The 19,543-nt window shown below is 41.5% G+C and overlaps 1 long non-coding RNA gene and 1 pseudogene across 1 annotated transcript in view; one reads left to right on the top strand and one right to left on the bottom strand.

Moving 5' to 3' along the window:
• The window catches only part of LOC115287779, a 30,611-nt gene extending 21,835 nt beyond the window's left edge, over positions 1 to 8,776 (bottom strand). The window contains exon 1 of the long non-coding RNA XR_003906652.1: positions 8,629 to 8,776. This is a non-coding gene — a long non-coding RNA (uncharacterized LOC115287779). The remainder of the gene's footprint in view (positions 1 to 8,628) is intronic.
• A 3,414-nt stretch (positions 8,777 to 12,190) lies between these two features.
• Positions 12,191 to 18,231, top strand: LOC115287017 (annotated as a pseudogene).
• The last annotated feature ends 1,312 nt before the right edge of the window (positions 18,232 to 19,543 follow it).

Consider the following 19,543-nt stretch of genomic DNA (forward strand, 5'->3'; position numbering starts at 1 on the left):
TCAAGTGTGACTCCAAGATTTCTGGTCTAAGTATCCAAAAAAATTGAAGTTGAACATACTGGAATGTAGAAATTGGGGGGTATAACACATTTGGCAATTTGGCTTTAAATGTGTTAAAATTTAGATGACTACAGGTGTGCCTGGGTGGCAGAGTCAGTTAAGTATTCTACTTGTGTTTGACTCTTGATCTCAGTTCAGGTCATGATATCACATTTGTGGATTCCAGCCCTACATTGGGCTCTGTGCTAGTGGTGCACAGCCTGCTTGGAATTCTGTCTCTCCTTCTCTCTGCCCTTCACTGCTTGTGAGTGTATGTGTTCTCACACATGCTCTCTCTCTCTCTCTCTCAAATAAATAAAACTTTAAACAAAATTTAAAAATTAGATGCCTATTAAACTTCAAGTGGAGATGTAAAGAAGGAATTAGATGTGGAGTTTCAAGTTTAGAGCAAGGTTGGTTTTAAGGATATAACTTTAGAAGTTTTGTTATGTAGAGAAATATATATATAGTTAATGATTGAAGGTAGATGAGAACAGGATCAGCTGCAAACCCTGAGCCATTGCAATATTTTGATGTCTGGAGAAAGAGAAGAACAGGAAAACAATGGAAGCAATCAATGATAGCAAAAGTTGGCTCTTTGAAAAAGACAAAATTGGCAGACTCTCTAGATCCACCAAGTAAAAAGAAAGATTAGTAAAGTCAGGAACAAAAGAATGAACAGAACTACCAGTCTTACTGAAATACAAAGAACTATCACAATTACCATGAACAACTCTATGCCAATAAATTAGGTAACTTAAAATAGGTAAATTCCTAGTGAGAGATAAATGATTCAAACTGATTCAAGAAGAAAATCAGAATAGATGTCTCACAGTAAAAAATTGATTTAGTAATCAAAAAACACAAATAATTACATTCAGGCCCAAACTCTACAAAGCACTTAAAGAAGAGTTAACACCAGTCTTTCACAAACTCTGTCAAGAAATCAGAGAAAACACACTTCCTAACTCATTCTATGAGATCTGATTTCAAAATGAGACAAAGGCATCACAAGAAAAGAAAAATACAGACTAATACCTCCTACAAATATAGACACAAAAATCCTTAAAACACATACTAGCAAACTGAATCCAGCAACGTACAAAAATGACTGTATACCATAACTAAATGGGATTTATCACATCAACGTAAGTTTAGTTTAATGTTTGATAATCGATTAATGTAGCACACCATATCAATAGATAAAAAATAAAAACCATATGATTATCTGAATAGATACAGAAAAAGCAATTGGCAAAAATCAATATCCCTTCATACTAAAAACACTCAGCAAACTAGGCAGAGAGGGAAATTCCTCAACCTAATGAAAGACATTTACAAAGAACCCACAGCTAATATATTACATAATGGTGAAAGGCTTAAAGCTTTTCCCCTAGGATCAGAAACAACACAACGATGTTTGATCTCACCACTTCCATTCAACATTATAGTAGAGGTTATAACCAAGGCAATTAGGTAAGAAAATTAAATAACAGTCATTCTTATTGAAAAGGAAGAAGTAAAACCATCTCTATTTGCAAATAGCATAATCCTATATATAGATCTTAAGGATTGTGTGTGTGTATAAAAAATCCTAAGGAATCTGCTAAAAATGATTAGAACTGATAAACAAGATCAAGAAGATTGCAGGACTCAAAATCAATATGTGAAAAGCAAGTATAATCTATACATTAGCAATGAGTCACATAAAAATAAAATTAAGGAAACCATCTCATTTATAATAGCACCACAAAGAATAAAATATTTAGAAGTAAATCTAACAAATAAATTGTAACACTGATACTCTGAAAACTACAAAGCATTTTTGAAATTTTAAAGATCTAAATAAATGGAAAGACATTGAACATTCAAAAATTGGAAAATAATGTTGCAAATGGCAATCCTCCAAATTTTTCTACAGATTCAGTGCTTTCTCCATCAAAATCTTAGGTGACTTCTTTGTAGAAATTGATAAGCTGATACTAAAATTAATAAAGTCCAAGATACTTAGAATAGCCAAAACAATTTTGAAAAAGAACAAAGTTGGAGGACTCTCCCATCTCAATTTCAAAACTTAAAACAGGACAATACAGTACTTCTATGAGAATATATATATATATATATATATGTATATATATAAATCGAATAGGATCAAGACTCTGAAAATAAACCCAGGTCCATTGATTTTCAACTGAGAGCAAAGACAATTCAAAATTTTTTTTTCAACAAATGATATAGAACAACTGGGTATCTTTATGCAAAAGAATAAAGTTGGACCCCTACCTCACACTGTATTCAAAAATTAACTCAGAATAAATTTAATAACTAAATGAATCAAAAACTACAAAACTCTTAAAAGAAACATAGGAATAAACATAGGAACATTAATGAATAGCTTTTTTATATGACATCAAAAGTATACACAACAAAAGAAAAAATAGATAAATTTGACTTCATCAAAATTAAAAACTTTTGTGCTCCAGAAAACATCATTAAGAAACTGTAAAGACAACCTACAGTATGGAAGCAAATAACTGCAAATCATATATCTAACAAGAAATGTATGTATAGGATATATTGAGAACTCTTATAACTCAATAAGAAAAAGACAGCCCAATTAAAAACTGGGCAAAGGAGGGGCACCTGGGTGGCTCTGTCTGTTGAGCATACGGCTCTTTGTCTCAACTAAGGTCATGAACTCATGGTTCATGAGTTCAAGCCCTGCATCACACTGATAGTACAGTGTCTGGTTGGGATTCTCTCTCTCTCCCTCTCTCTCTGTCTCCACCATGTGTCTCTCTCTCAAGAAAATAAATAAACTTAAAAATAATGGCCAAAGAATATGAGTGAACATTTCCCCAAAGAAAATATACAAATGACTAATAAACACATAAATGGATACTCAAAATCATTTGCCATCGGTGATCATCACATCAAATGTAAGTCAGTACCACTTCCTAGTAACTAGAACGGCATAATAAAAAGAGAGATTACAAACAAGTGTTGGCTAGAACTGTTGAAATTGGAAACCTCATCGTACATTGCTGATGGGAATGTAAAATGGTGCAGCCATGTTGGAAATCAGTCTGGCAGCTACTCAAAATGTTAATCATGGATTTATTATATGACCCAGCAATTTCATTGCTAGATCTGTAAGTTATTTATTCACGCAAAACCTTGAGAAATAAAAAAGAAATTAAAACTTATGCTCACACAAAAACTTGTATTTGAGTGTTCATAGCAACATTATTCATAATAGTCCCAAAAAAGAAACAACCCCCCCCAGTCATTAACTGGTAAATAGATGAATAAAATAAGACATATCCATACAATGGAATATTATTTGGCCATAAGAAGAAATGAAATACTGAAACATGTTTCAATATTGATGAGCTTTAAAAATATGCTAAGTGAAAGAAGCCAGTCATAAAAGACCATATATTTTGTGTTTCTATTTATATGAAATGTCTACAATAGGCAAAACTATAGGGACAGAAAGTAGACTAGGGGTTGTTTAGGACATGGAGGTAAATTGAAGGAAAAAATGGGGCAAAATCACCAGTTAGGTAAAGGATTTCTTCTTGAAGTGATGAGATTGTTCTAAAATTGATTATACTGGTGGTTGACAACTTGGTGAATATACTAAAAATCACTCAGTGCTTTCAATGTGTGACTTTTAAGCCATGTAAATTATATCTCAATAATGCTGTAACTGAAAAGGAAGAGAGAAAATGAGAGAATTAGAGAACATTGAGAAGACCAACTCTTTCAAGAAATTTGCTATAAAAAGGCAGAGAAAGGGGACAGAAGCTGGACAGAAATGTAGGGTCAAGGTATGGCTAGTTTCTAAGTGGAAGACATTGCATGTTTTTATTTTAATTTATGTTCCAGTGAGTGGTGATGCACTGGAGAAAGTACACTTACAAATAGGCAGGAGGTGATGAGATCCATTCAGAAGTAGAGAAGTTGCTCTGAAGTCCAAGCCCTGCCTTGCAGCTCAGTTCATTGTAGTGGGACAAGCAAGAGAGTATGGTTACAGAAGCACAGCAGCTGGAAAATTGGTGGTCTTGCACTGAAAAAATTCTTTGTGAAAAGGAAGGGAGAAAGAGGAATCAAGAGAGAAAGAAGCAGCAACAGGGAATTTGAGTGATGAGCCAGAGGGATCTGGGTGGAGGAAATGGCAATGACAGAAATGTACCAACAACCCAAGTCATTGCTCCTGATAAGGTCTCCCTGCCTCCAGATCCCTAGGGATTGTGCTTTATTTACTCAGTGAGAACAGTGGCCACTTCAAAGCAGTCAGGCTCCAAGAGGGTGGTGAGATAGCAAAAACACCGCCAACATACATCTCGAGACCCAAGGCACTATTTACTCACCCAGGTTTCCCTCAGTTGGTCTGCTATCGTGTCACCCACCCTCTCCCTGCCCAACCCCTTTCCCAGCAAGATTAATCTCAGATTCATCCACACACTTAGGCGTTCAAATCTCTACTGACTTCAAATCTCTCTGCTATGAGCTCACCATCTATCCCCAGCTTGGCCTGGCCTTGGTTTGCTGTTCCTAGCTTGGCTCTGATGACTCCTAGTGATCTCACTCCACTGTGGAGCCTAGATAGGACTGTTGTGTTCTAAAAGGTCACCCGTCAATGGGGTGTTTGGAACTCAAAGAATTTCCCCATAGGAAAAAAAATATTATAAATAGTGGTATGATTCCCAAGCCAATCTACAAAAGGCCTATTTAACCAGTTATGGTGCTGGCATAGCTGTCCTAAGCCACAGGGTTCCCTAAGTCTAGCAAGGTTGGCCCAGAGGGGAATAGGCAAGAGAGTGGAAACCCTGGCAATTTAACAGTCCCAGGGGAAACATGGAGAAATGCATGGCAGAGGAGGCAAGAAGAGGTTGGACAGTGTCTCAGCTGGGAACCAAACAGAAGTGAAGGTGGCAGAGCAGAGGGTACCCCTTCCCTGGGTGGGCTCACAACATGGAACTATCACAGACAGGGAAGAGTCTAGTGGCAGAGGAGCAAAGTGCAGCCCCCTATGTCTTTCATAAGCAGATTAACTTGATGACAAGTCTCCCTTCGACTGCAGAGTGCCTGCTCTCTAGCTAACTGTATCTCTTTCTGCCCCTGTTCCTATGAAGTTCCTGATTTTAATATGGCCCATTGGACCACTCAACCTCATCCTGCCTACCCAAGGGCCTCTGACTGCTGGCTATTCACACAGTAAGACTGACTCTCCTTGGTTTGCTTGCATTTTGGTTGAAAGAATAGTTTATTTTGACTGCCTCACATCCAATCCATTTTACAACCTTACTTTCAACGAGTGCATCCTGAGTTTTTTTATGGGAATCCTTCTTTTCCATTGGAACAGACTGGGGGATGGTTGATAGAAGCACCATGACCTCTCCCAGCCAAGGGAACTGCAAGAAAGATCACCGGGAATATCCTCAACTCCTCTGAGTCTAGCTCACTCTACAGCTTTTCCTTCCATGTGCAAGTGTATTGTTTTGAACTTGAGTCTGCCAGATTTACAATTAGCAATCTCTAATACACATGTGATATCAGAATGTTCCATTCATCACTTATTTTACCTTTTCTGATAAAGTCCCAGATTGCAAGCCTGTCACCTGGCCCTAGTCTACTCCTGCACAGATTCTCACAATTCCATATCCTGTTTGCCTGATCCCTCCAAATCACTGCTTCGCGGGACCCACTGTGACCCCTGCCATTGCCTTTCCCAGCAAGGTTTGGGAAATGAAAGCTGAAATGCAAGCAAATACCCACAAGGTTTCCTCCTCAGCCCCTGTCACGTCTCCTCCTTCTTCTCCTTCTTCTCCTTCTCCTTCTCCTTCTCCAATTAGGTCCTCTGGGCCTACAGGTCTCAGAATCACCTGTGTGACTGAAAAACGGCAGACCCACAGGTCCCAAACTCGGGAATTCTATTTCAGCAGGTCTGAGCTTGGAGCACAGGGATCTGCGTCTCTCTCAACACTGAGACGATCAGGAGCCCGCCGTCTAGGAAGTGCTGCTGTGCTCCGAGGCCAGTCATCCCACAGACCTGTCGCCTCGCCGTAAAGCACAGGGGCTGCTGCCCTGACAGAATCCTTCTGCCATGAAATCTGAAGATTTGGGGGAAATATTTCTTTCAGTTTTCATGGATGGTGAGAGGAACCCACATAGAGAACTGCTAACAGAAATAACAGATAACAGTTCCAACCCTATGAATCAATTGGCAAATCTTAAAGCTGGTTTTTGCAAGTGGAATCTTGGTTAAAAATTTTTTGGTTGGTGAGGCGGGAAGAAATCTGCATATTGATGAAGTTGCAGGCATGTTGGCTGAAAGATACACACGCTTACATCCATTCTCTTTTTGTCATCATTTGACAATCTGAAGAAAAAAAGCCCGGTGCACAATGAGCTGGTAACCATCCCAACCTACCTGATCAAGGAGAATAAAAATAAAAGCAGCAGAGCTTCAGATTCGTAAGCACACAGTATATTAAAACTGCCCCCAGACAAGGCTTCCTCTATCAGACTATGAGGAACACGTCAAAGCGGGAGGAGAGACCATCCCAGAGCACAAAAGGATTTCTAGCCCTCCATTCTGTCCTTCTGTGCAATGGAAAATTGCAGAAATGCTGGCAGCAAGATAAAGCAAATGGTCTTTCAGATTTTGAAAAGTATTATATTACATGCAGTTCTTAATGATATCTAGCATTAATCTAAAACTAACACCCAAGGCCAACGCCACAGTGTGTTTTATGCTTATTAAATGACGTGACATTCTCAATGTCAGGGAGCAGACATTTTTGCTTGGGAGGTGGCAGGGATTGCTAGCTAAAAGGCTTGTTTTCTTTGTTTCAACATTTTCCTCTCTAACTTCCTATCACTCCCTTCCTTTAAAAAAAAAAAACTATTTGTAGTAGCTGCTCCAGTTTCTGCCCTTAGAAATCTGCTCTATTTATTAACTACTCCTCCGGTGAAGAAATTCCACTGAAATTCCTTCAGGGCCTGGCTGCCTTTCAGCTTCTCTTTGCACATTCCTGCCTCTATGTATGTCACCATCTTAAATAGCTGAGCCTTCTGTGCTTTAATAAGGTCTCTCTATAATCTTTTTTTTAAGAACACAGACCTAGTTTTGCTAAGTTTCTGAATACCTTAGATTGTAAAGCCCCCATAATACTCTAATTAATTTCTGTTCCACCTCGTCTGCATCCTCACTGGTCGGCTAATAACATAAGGACCAGAACTGACCTCATTACAATAACTTCTTACATTTTTTACATCATAATCAAAATGATTCCTCCAGGCTGGTATCTGAATTATACCCACCCACCCTGCTCCCACCCACAACCCCCTGGAGGTGCCAAGTTAAAGATTTAGGTGTGCAATCTTCATCGATTCCAATTTTCTGGGTTCCAAATTTGGGGTACTAAATTTTTTTAAAGCATATTCTTTTTCTTTGCTAAGTTCATAACATGTCCAAGCATTGCATTTCTGCACAAAAGAAAACTAAATAACACAAAACATGGTTCTGAGCTACCATCAGCTAGAATTTACCAAGAAAAAAGGAAGGAAGGAAGGAAGGAAGGAAGGAAGGAAGGAAGGAAGGAAGGAAGGAAGGAAGGAAGGAAGGAAACAACAAACATTCTATTGTCTTTTTTATGACAGAGGCTTCCTTGAAAAGAAGATTTCAGAAGCTCTTAGAAAGAACATCTCACTCCACTTCCATCCCCCTTAGGGTATAAGCAGTCAGCAAATAGTTCATCTTGATTTTACCCAGATGGAGGCTTTAAAGGTGTGGTCCTACGAGAAAATCCCAAAACTCTTTTCCCAAATTAAAATTAGTAAAGTATTTCATGAATGCCTCTTCCCCCTTTCCCAGTCCTACCTCATTCTCTACCTCCAGACCCTTGATTGTTAATTGTAGCAAAACCAGTAATAAAGCACAGAATGTACTGGATGTTTTTGCTGATTCCTGACAAAGGCACAAAGTACCCTTGTCACTTATCGAAACGCCTTCAGTCTCCTGCTCAAGTGGCTTTCTGACATCTCCCATCAAGCTCTGTACTCTCCAGGCAATGGTGCACTATATCTGCTGTATACCTCATCCCCTTAAATAGTAATATATCAAATGTTAACTGTGAGCTCCACAAGGCCTTATTCTGGCTCCTGTGCCAACTCTTTTATCTTTCTCCCCGCTGGGGTTGAGACCTTCCTGTTCCTGTACGGAAAATTTCCACTGATTCCCAGCGATTTTTACTTTATGGGTTTGCACCATCATAAAGCCCAATATGGCCGCAGGAGCACTGTGATTCTCTTGCTGAATCGTGTTCTACAGTTGCATTCAGCGCAAACCATATCTTAAATCATGTCACACAAGTGAAAACTGAGTGTTAGGGAGAAAATTATTTAGACACTTCATTGGAGGCTAAGTTATATTTGAAGATCTCCCTATTGCTCTTGGTCAGTGGCAGCCGGAGGATTTGCCACCTAGCATGATTCCCCTTCCCCTTTGCAACACAGCTGGCTTTCCTTTGAGAAGCTCTGATTCTCTCCATGAACCCACAGGCATAGCTTCACCTCTACCTCTGAAACACACAGGGGAGCGCTCCTGGGCTGGGCCAATCAAAGGCTTCTCAGAGTAGGCCAATCGGAACGTTTCCCTGAGACTGATGCCAGATGAAAGAAGCCCTCTTGCTGTGGCGTTGGATAAAAGGAGAAGAGGCGGCCCTGGAGCTAGTGATGGTGGTCTTCTCTGGCACGTGCAGAGGGCCTTCCTGCAACATGAACCAAGCAAAGGCCAGAGTCAAGAAAGGAGTCCATAGTTCTTGTCCCTGAGACTGTGATGCCCAAAGTTCTATGAGCTACTGGATCTTCCTGAGCTGCTTCTGTGAGCTCCCTTCTGTGAGCCTTCACTATGCTGAAAATCTACAAGAACTAATACATTATTTTATGCTTGAGACCATTTGACTTGGGTTTCAGCCACTTGCAACCAAGATTTAGATTAAGATTTTTAGAGCAAAATGCTCTAAAATCGGTTCCTTTGTGAATGGTGGAAATGTCCAGGAGACTGCACTGTCCATAGGGCCATTCCAAGAAAGGGGAGTGTGGCTCTCATCTAAGTAAACTGAATGTGGAATAGATTGAGTACTAGTTAAGACCATGGAAAGGTTTGTCAAAAAAGTATTAAATGCTTACAGGTAAGAAAGTTAGCTGCAAGACCAGGGACAGCACAAAATGGCTGATGCAAATAAGAGAATGGGAAGCAAGGGCTACAGCTACAGTGTTGTGAAGAAAAGTAGAATAGAGAGAGCAGCCAAGCAGAAAAGATGAGGATAAAAACAAGATAATGGATTCAACCTGCAGTATTAATAGTAATAGTACACATACCTCATAGAATTATTGGAAGGACTCAGTAAGTTACTACATAAGAAGAGCTTTGAACAATGCCTGACACACAGTAAGTGTCATCTTAGTGCTGACCGACGCTGTTTTCCCAGCTGGGGTGGAATACTGGAGTGCTACTTGGCTCTGAGGTAAGAGAGCAGGCTGTCTCTTAACCCCAGACGGGGCCAGGAAATATCAACTTTTCACTGCCTCAACACACATCACACACTCCCACCTTACCTCAGTAGATGTTCTGAAAATTTTTCAGTTTTTTAACAACAGGACTTTTCTGTTTCAAAGGAAAACTGAAATATAATCCACCCCCCCATGCCTCCAATTTACTTCCAGGTTGTGTTTGGTTACCTGGTTGATTCTTTTATTCCTTCTTTGATTTTACAGTATCAAGAAAATCCAGATTACCAGAGATAACTACTGTGAATGGCACTTCTTTTTTTTAAGTAAGCTTATTTTACATTCTTGGGAAATTCTTTAAGCAAACACAAATGGCAAGACAATGTTGAAATATGCATAAAAGCAGTATGTAATGTATTAAAGACATGTTATTTTTGTTATAAATTTCAGTTGAAATATATTTTAAATAAATTCTAATCCAATATTTGTAGAGCCCTTGATTTACCTCTGTAATCTTGTATTAGGCAAAATTCTAGTATGGACCCCAAGATTTCCAACCTCTGGTGCACAGCACTCTATAAAATTTAAATACAACAGGACAGCACTCTCATAATTAGGTTAAATTATGTGGCATAGGAGAAGAGATTTTGTGGGTATAAACAAGGACTCTATTCAGTCAACATTGAGCTAATCAAAAGGTTATCTTGGATGGGCCTTACCTAATTGTGTGAGCCTCTAAAAGATACACCGAGCAAGAGCAGCTACTCTCCACTGGCCTTGAAGAAGGAAGTGGACATACTGTGAGAGGGTCACATGGAAGTAGCCTCTACATGCTAAGAGTAATTCTTAGCCAATAAACAGCAGGAAAAGGTGGGTTGGCCCCAAAGTCTCAAAAAGACTGAATTCTGGCAAACAATCAAACAAACAAACAACAACAACAACAAAACTGACCTTGAAAAAAACCCTAAGTCAAAAATACTTTGACTTCAGCCTTAAGAGGCCCTGAGCTGAAGACCCAGTTAATCCATACCTGGATTCCTGACCCACAGTGACCATGGGATAATAAAAGAATTATTTTAAGCCACCACATTAGTACTAGTTTGTTTCTCAGCAATAGAAAACTAATACAAACTGTATGGAAAACAATATGTGCTAAAGGTTGGAGGATGCCTACCTAGCAGAGGGGTATTCTAAGAGATTGCCTTGAAACTGATACGGTATCTTTGGGAAAAAAAGCCATTGGAGGAATAAAATGCTTGGCAAGTGCGGCACTGGGAGACGGAAGCCCGAGACATAAATAGCAGTGTTTGTAGCCTAGGGAGAGATAAATAGCCCGGAACCTAGCAGGGGTGTCGAAAATACCTTCTGTGAGCACATAGGTGGGGAAAAAATATATATAAAACATGAAAGAGGGCTATAAGATTATAAATAATATTTATCTTTTTATTCTCTGATTACTAAAATAATATATATTCATTGATCAAAACTTAGAAATTGGCAGCAAAGAAGTATACACATTTTTCACATAGTTGTAAGCACACAGAGTTTGTGTCTTGTTTCTTTAAACCTAATCAGTCTGTGCTATCCTGGGTTTATGTCATCTGCATCACTTTTTTTAATCTTTGTTTATTTTGAGAGAAACAGTGCACATGAGCAGGGGGAGGGGCAGAGAGAAAGGGAGAGAGATAATCCCAAGCAAGCTCCGTGCTGTCAGTGTGGAGCCTGACACAGGGCTCAACATGGGCCTCCATCTCACAAACCATGAGACCATGACCTGAACCAAAATCAAGAGTCACATAATTGACTGAGCCACCGTCACCTGCACCACTTTTAAAGGTAGCATAGTATAGTGCTCATGCTGTGCACTATGATTTACTTAACCATTGCCCTAAATGGAAGTTAAAGCTGTCTTTAATTTAAAAATATTTATTCTGCATCAAAACCTGTAGGAAATAGCATTCATTTATAGAACCTCTCGCTCTGGCATTTGACTACATTCACCACTTTAAAACAGCCTAAACCCCATCTAGTAGGGGTTCCTGCTCTGTAAAATCCTATCTTATCCATAGTGTTTCCTCTGTCCTCGGGTATTCTTTTTGTTCAAACACGCTCTGGCTTGATCCAGATTACTTGTTCTCATTGCAATTTCCTCCCCTGGGAAATCTGTTCTTTCCTGCCCTCTCTCCCTCTGTCTCCTTTGTAAACATTAAGGTATGATAGGAGATTTGTTCTAAGTAATGTTTACTTTCTCTTTTAGTAAAAGGCATCTTCCATTTCTGAGAAAGCCCGATTGTCACTATCGCTAATAACTCACTCCTTGTGCACATGCAAAATAAGCCCTGCGAGCCTCCAAGCGACCCTCCCATTCTCTCACTGTATGACTTTCGTTTGTCATGTTTTTCTTGCACTCTTTTAAATTTACTTTGTAATCTCTCCCGCTTGCCTCTGTCTATGCTGTCATATGTTTCCACTCAGTGCGGAGAAGCCATAGGAACCTGTGACTAGTGGCTTGGTTTTGAAGGCAGGCCTTGGGCTCTCGCTCACCTTTCATGGGTTACTAGTGCCCCAGATGGGAGAGGGGCCCTGGAAGGGAAACACCCTGCACCATGTCTTTGGGAGGTAACGTGACATGGGTATTAGAGTCAGTCAGACTCGAGGTGAGGTGTCTGGGGGTGAGGTCTGAGTAGCAATAGTTTTAGAGGCTCCCAGGTGATGCTACCAAGCAGCCAGGGTTGAGAACCTGACACCAGAAGGAACTGACCGAGGATGAGGGCCTCTCACACAGCCGGCAGCTCTTAAGCTCCCCTGTCTGCTGGCTCCCACTTCCTTTCTGTCTAATGCTGAACTAACCTCAAAAGCCTCGGCTCCTCACAGGGCATCCGTGAGAGCTTTTCAAAAGGCTCTCAGTGCTTCCCCACTGCCCTGCTCTGAGGGCCTGCTCCTACTGACCCTCCTGCCCCCCCCCCGCCCCGAGTTCTCCTCACCAGCATTTCACCGCGCCCCCCTGACTGTTAGGATTCCCTCAACCAGCCTTTCTCTCTCTCAGGTGGAGCAACAGCCCAAAGACTGCAGCTTAACGATAGTGGTGTGATAGTCCATCGTGTGTGGGACATGCTGGCCAAACAGTGCTGATAGCAGTGCAGACTCCTCCGTCTCACCCTCTCCCTTTGCCCTGCCATCTTGTCCCATCGTCTTTTTCCCCCGCTTGGGCAGATGTTGGGTAAATCAACATGTCCTCTGTCTAAGGAGATGTCCACCTGAGGTCTTCCAACAAGACTGTGATGTTTACACACAATATTAGAGCCCCACGTCCCCTCCGAGCATGGCAGAGGTTGGGAGAAAACACAAATAGCCCTTTCAGTTGTGGTGGGGGACAACAGATGATGAGCACTGAGATCCTTGCAATTTTTCTTCTCATTCTTCTCTGTCTTCCACAGCATTCTGCATACGTAACAGGTTTGGGGTTCGAGATAAGACTATTCCTTTGGCTTTAGAATAAGCCCCGGAACAGCATATGGCACCATTGTTTACCAGCTCTCTTTAGAGTTCAGGTCTACCTGAACATTACATTCATCTGGGGCACTTTAAAAGAAATGTCTATGTCCTAAGTCAAAGCCCTAGAGGTCTTTTTAAAAAACGTTTATTTATTGGGGCACCTGGGTGGCTCAGTCGGTTAAGGGGCCAACTTCAGCTCAGGTCATGATCTCACAGTTTGTGACTTTGAGCCCTTTGTCAGGTTCTGTGTTGACAGCTCAGAGCCTAAAACCTGCTTTGAATTCTGTGTCTCCTCTCTCTGCCCCTCTCCTGCTCATGCTCTATCTCTCTGTCTTTCTCTCTTTCAAAAATAAACACTAAAAATTTAAAAACATTAAAATGTTTATTCATTTATTTTGATACAGTGAGAGTATGTGTGGTAGAGGGGCAGAGAGAGAGAGAGAGAGGGATAGAAAAGATCCCAAGCAGGTTCTGTGCTGTCAACACAGAGCCAGACATGGGGCTTGATCCCACGAACCATGAGATCATGACCTGAGCCAAAATCAAGAGTTGGACAGTCAACCAACTGAGCCACCAGGTCCCCTGCCTACTGTATAGCACTAAGCAAATGGGCATGGTTCTTACTCTTATGAAGATCTCAAATATCAAACAAATAATCACCTGGATGAATATATGATTACAAACTTTGATTTGTACAATAAAGGAAAATTTGGCTGCGAGAGAGATTAATGGGGATAGAGGCTAATTTAGATGGGAAGAGGGATCAGGGAAAGACTTTTGAAGGTTATGGGGAGAAGAACAGCCCAGAGGAAAAGCTGGCACAGAATTGGGGGCAGGGGATTAGGACCATGCCAGGAAGAGGGGGAAATATCTGCAAAAGGCTCTGAGGAAAGAAGGGACTTAGTGTATTTGAAAAACAGAAGAAAGGCCAGTGTGGTTAGAACCCAGTGACAGAGAAGAGAGGGGTGAGATACAGCTGGAAATGGAGACAGAAGACAGGTCTCAGAACCTTGCAGGTCACACTAAGGTTTTTGGATTTTATTCCAAATATATTAGGGAAGCATTGGAAGATTTTGGGAAGAAGAGTAACATGATTACCAGATACTAAGCCAATAAGGGATAAGGAGATAGTGGTTTCTTATTTTTCATGTGTAACATTTTCTCATACATTATACTGCTATTTTTATCATTCTTTGTATAATCACTTTTTAAAACATTTTTCCTTCTCCTATCCAGATTCGTGCAGTAGTATTTGCATTCTTCTGAATTGGCCTTATTAAAATTCATCATTGATTTATTTTTATTCTTCCTTAGGTCCTTGTTTTTCATTTGCCTATGCTCTAAAAGATGCAGAAAAAAGTGTGATTCATTCAAGAAAAAGAAATGGTTATTTAATGTACCACAATTTAAGACCAATGCCCAGTCTTCCTTCTTATACAACTATTGTCGGCCCTATCTTGTGATTTCATGGAACTGGCACAAACTACAAACTTCTAGACTCATCACTGGCCTCACAGCCCCAAAGACGAAATGAAAAGAAGGGCACAGTGGGATTCTCGTGGCTACTTCTCCCAGGCTTTAGCCCTGCTGTGGTTCTTGCATCCAGATTTGGATCTTGGCCCTTGACTCCTGGCAATGGCATACTCTGGCCTGATGATTTCTGTGACCTCATTAGGCTTCTGTCCCCAGGCTTCTCTACAGGCCTAGGCAGGAGCATTGATGCTGGCCTGAGGATCTCTGCTCCTTGAGATTTTTAGGGTAGGTTTTTATATTTTTAATATCCTTACATTTATATCCAATGATCACAAGTCTAGGAAAATAGGGAAAATTTTACTGAGAGAACAATTTGTAGGGATGTAGGCTAATTCAGATGCAAGGAAGGGTCGGGGAAAGCCTTTTGAGGACTGAGTACCCACTTCAGGGGGCTGGTGAGAAGTATTGCTCACTTCGTTGTACCAGCCCTGTGCTAGGTACTGGGATCCAAGAGTAATTTGCCTGAGAGTGTCAGGGAAGGATTCACATAAAGATAGCTCTTTAGCTGACACTTGAGGCATGAGCAGAGGTAACCAGGTGAGGTAACGACGTGGAGGGAGATTTCAGGGTGGAAAAACATAATGGATATAAGTGTGTAGACAAGAAAGTGCAGCCTGTTGTGGAACTGTAACATGTCAGCTTCAGTGCAGTAGGGGCAAGAAACAGAGCATCAAGATGGGAGACCGGAATGCTGAACGGCAGGCACCTTGATATGGAGTGCCTTGCATTTTGTAGGTGATGGAGAGCAATTAAAAGATTTTAAGCAGGAGAATGAAATAAGAAAATCTGCATATCAGAATGAACTTTCTGAAAATAACATGGAAGAAAGATCAGAGGGTGTGAGCCTGGAATCAGGGAGGGCAGTTTTTGAAGTAGTCTGCATAAGCGTTGGTGAAAAACTGAACTTGAGTAATGATAAGATTCAAGTTATTGAGGAAGACACAGCCAGGAAAGCAAAATGGACACACCTTGGGGAATAATTAGATATGGGGTGTGAGTGACAGTCAGAGGTCAAGGATGCAGCCTCATTTGGCAGTCGGTGCCACTGAATGATGCTAATCACCTTATTAAGCAATAAAGGGAGAAGAGCAAGTTTGGTAGGAAAGATGATGAGTTCATTTTCAGACATGTTGAGTCAACTAATTTGAATGGGCAGAAAGCAAGTTGACTTTAGTCCTAACTCATTTCTATTTCACTGTGGTTTGTTGTTGTTTTTTGTTTGTTCTTACTGGGTGTAAAGGCTAAGAGTAAAAGAAATTAGCAAAAAAGGAAAGAGATCAGTAAAGGAAGCCCTAGGATATAAAAGCAATCAATCACACTTTATGAAACTCATGGCTGGCCATTCATTTCACAAATCTTCACAAAACACTCCCTATCTCCAATTCTATAGAAATTACTTAGGTCTCTCAGCTATATATATGAAGCAAGGGTTAAAATGTAATAGAAATATAATACTAGCATTCAATTAGGTATCATGTAGGGCTACAAAAATGCCAAAAACAAAATGCAAAAGTGTCAAACAGCCTTATAATTAACTCTTTGTAAGATCTAGTAATCATAATATTATCAAAGTGATTAAACATTTCATCACTCATAGTGGGACATCCTATAATGTTGTTTCCTATTGTGACACAATATGAAATAAATAGCAACATCTAATAAGCATTCTTGCCAAAAAATTTTAACTTGAATTTAATCCAGCCTTTCTGCCTAACTTCCAGATTATAAAATGCTGTAGGAAGTTTGGAAATAAGTCCATTAGCAACAAAAAGAAAAAAAAATCAGAAAAATCAAGAATGTGGAAAATTCTAGAAGACAACTTTTGGATCTCAAAAAGCCAATGTCAGGGCACCTGGGTGACTCAGTTGGCTAAGCATCTGACTTTGGCTCAGGTCATGATCTCACAGTTTGTGTGATTGAACACCACATCGGGCTCTGACATCTCGGAGCCTGGATTCTGCTTCACACTCTGTGTCTCCCTCTCTCTCTGTCCTTCCCCAGCACACTCCTTCTCTCCCTCTCTCTCTCTCTCTCTCTCTCTCTCTCTCTCTCTCTCAAAACTAAATAAACATTAAAAAAATTTTTTTGAAGCCAATGTCATAGAGGGAAAAAAAAGTCCTGGAAGTGTTCTAGATCAAGAGAAGCGAAAGAGACATAATAATCAAATGCAACGATTGAACATTGATTTCATTACTTTGAAGAAATCCTATAAAAAGTATTTTGGGGACAAGTGAGGGAGTGTTAATATAGACTGGAGTATTAGATGATCTTTGAGGGTTATTACTAGTTTTCCTAAGTGATAATGATGTTGAGGTTGATAGAAAACTTACTTTTAGGAGAAGGTTGTCAAAGAACTTAAACGCTGTGGTATTCAGAATCAAGAAAACAGAACTTGCGACCCCAGTGACAGAGTCCACCGCGTGAGCACAGGCCCCTAAGCCCTCGCTGCTCCAGCACCTCAGCTGCTATGCCTCAGTCTACACCACCATCAGTTCGCAGTGGTGGATGACGACGCTCCTGTGTTTCTTGTGACAACGGCTACTGCAAAGGCTTGCTTCAGAGGGGACGATGCCCCCCCCCCAAGCCATCTTCCCCTACATTGTGGTGCGTCCCAGGAATGATGGTGGACATGGACCAATAGGACTCCCACGCGTGCAATGAGGTCCAGAGCAGGAGGGGCACCCTGACCCTGAAGTACCCCAAGGAGCATATCTTCACCCACTGGGACAACATAGAGAGGCTCTGGCACCACACCTTCCACAACGAGCTACATGTGATCCCTGAGGAGCATCCCATGCTGCTGACCGAGGCCCCCTGAACCCCAGAACCCACCATGAGAGTAGACCCAGATCGTATTGGAAACCTTCAACACCCCAGCCAAGTATATGTGGCCATCCAGGCGGTACTATTCCTGTATGCATCTGGCTGTGCCACAGTACCCCGATGGACTCCAGTGACTGGGTCCCCTACACCCACGCTGCACCCATCTGCAAGGGGAATGTCCTCCCGCACGCCATCCTGCGTCGGGACCTGGCTGTCCTGGGACCTGACGGACAACCCCGTAAAGATTCTTACGAAGAGTGGCTACTGCTTCACCACCATTGCCGAGCAGGAAATCGTGCGTGACATCAAGGAGAAACTGTGCTACTTGCCCTGGACTTGGAGCAGGACAGCTATGGGGAAGAGCTACGTGGGAGCTGCCAGACCCGTGGGGCATCACCATGGGCAACGTGCCGAGCGGTTCCGCTGCCCCAAGGCGCTCTTCCAGCCTTCCTTCCTGGACATGGAATCCTGTGGCATGCACGAGATTACCTTCAACTCCATCAAGAAATGTGACGTCTGCAAGGACCTCTACGCCAAAAGGGTGCAATCTGGTGGCAACACCACTTATCCTGATGTCGCTGACAGAATGCAGGTCCTCGCCCTGAAACGCCGCACAATGAAGAGCGAGATCATGGCACCGTATGAGCTCAAGCACTCCAGTGGATGGGTGGCTCCATCCTGGCCCCATTGCCCACCTTCCAGCAGAAGTGGGTTGGCAAGCAGGATTCTGCCGAGTCCTGTCCCTCCATCGTCCACCGCAGAGGCTTCCAGGTGGGACTGTTCCTTTCGTGCCTTACACTCTTTCTTGACAAAACCTAACTTGGATAGAAAACAAGATGAAACTGACATGGCTTTATTTGGCTTTGTTTGTGTGTGTGTTTTGTCTTTTGGTTTTTAGTTTTTAGTGACTTGGGGTTTAAAAACAAACAGTGAAGGGGACAGCAGTTGGTTGGAGTGAGCATCCCGGAAGTTCTACAGTGTGGCTAGGGACTTTGATTGTATGTTGTTGTTGTTGTTGTTGTTTAATAGGCATTCCAAATATTGTGGGATGCATTGTTATAGGAAGTCCCTTGCCTTCCCCAAAGCCACCCATTTCTCCCTGAGAAGGGCCAGTCCTGCTCAGAGTCCACACAAAGGAAGATGATAGCAGTACTTTTGTGTAAATTAGATAGTCCAAAGTGTTTTAATCTTTGTCTTAATACTTGTTCTTTCTGTTTTATTTTGAATGGTCTGCCATCATGGCCTTCCTCCTTGCCCCCTCAACTCGGAGATACATAAAGGCTTTGGGTTTCCCTGGGTGTGGGGTTGTTGGCATGGAGGCAGCCAGGTCTTACATGTACACTGATGGGAGACCAGCTGGATAAAGTGCACAACATAAAGGGAAATAAAAAAGAAGAAGAGGAAGAAGAAATTAAAAACAGAACCCACAAGAAAGAGAGTTCAAAACCAGGGAACTGGTTAAAAAGGTGTTAGAAGAGTTAAAAGGGCTAACGAGGTAAAAAGAAGCAATCCAGGGATTGACAGCAGAAAGCTCTTGAGTGGGAGAAACAATGGGAGGAAGTGGTGTTATCAGAGCCCAGGAGCCAAGGCTGTCCAGAAATTGACAGGGGCTCTCCAGTGGAAGATTAGACCATGGAGAAAGGCGCTTTTTGACAGAAATAGACAAAGACACTGCCAAAGACACTTCCCCAAACACAGTAGAAATATCCTGTCTTCTTCTCTCTTCTTACCATCTTATCTCCAGCCAGTGCTTGCCATTGGCCAAAACCTAGACAGAACCCAATGGCCAGAGAGTATGGGAAACCTAGTTTGCAGGCACTGGCTGTCTGAGATACAGAAAATTCAGAGGGAAAGCAAGAAACAGATAAAGTAGGCAAATGACTGACCCCAGGGGGAAACTGTCATGATGCTTGCAACTTACTTGTGAGTAGTTCAGATAACAAAATGTATACATATAAATACAGATAAAACAAATAAGTTGAAGTGTTGAATATGAGTTGGTATAGGGATGTTCATTATAACTATTTTTCCATTTTTTGATACACTTGATATTTTTCAGAATAAAAAGGCAAAAAATCCATTCTAATACTCTATGAAAGAGAGGATAAGAATCTGATATGAGGTAACGACC

This window comes from Suricata suricatta, chromosome 3, assembly GCF_006229205.1.
Source record: "Suricata suricatta isolate VVHF042 chromosome 3, meerkat_22Aug2017_6uvM2_HiC, whole genome shotgun sequence".
NCBI classification, from domain to species: Eukaryota; Metazoa; Chordata; class Mammalia; order Carnivora; family Herpestidae; genus Suricata; species Suricata suricatta.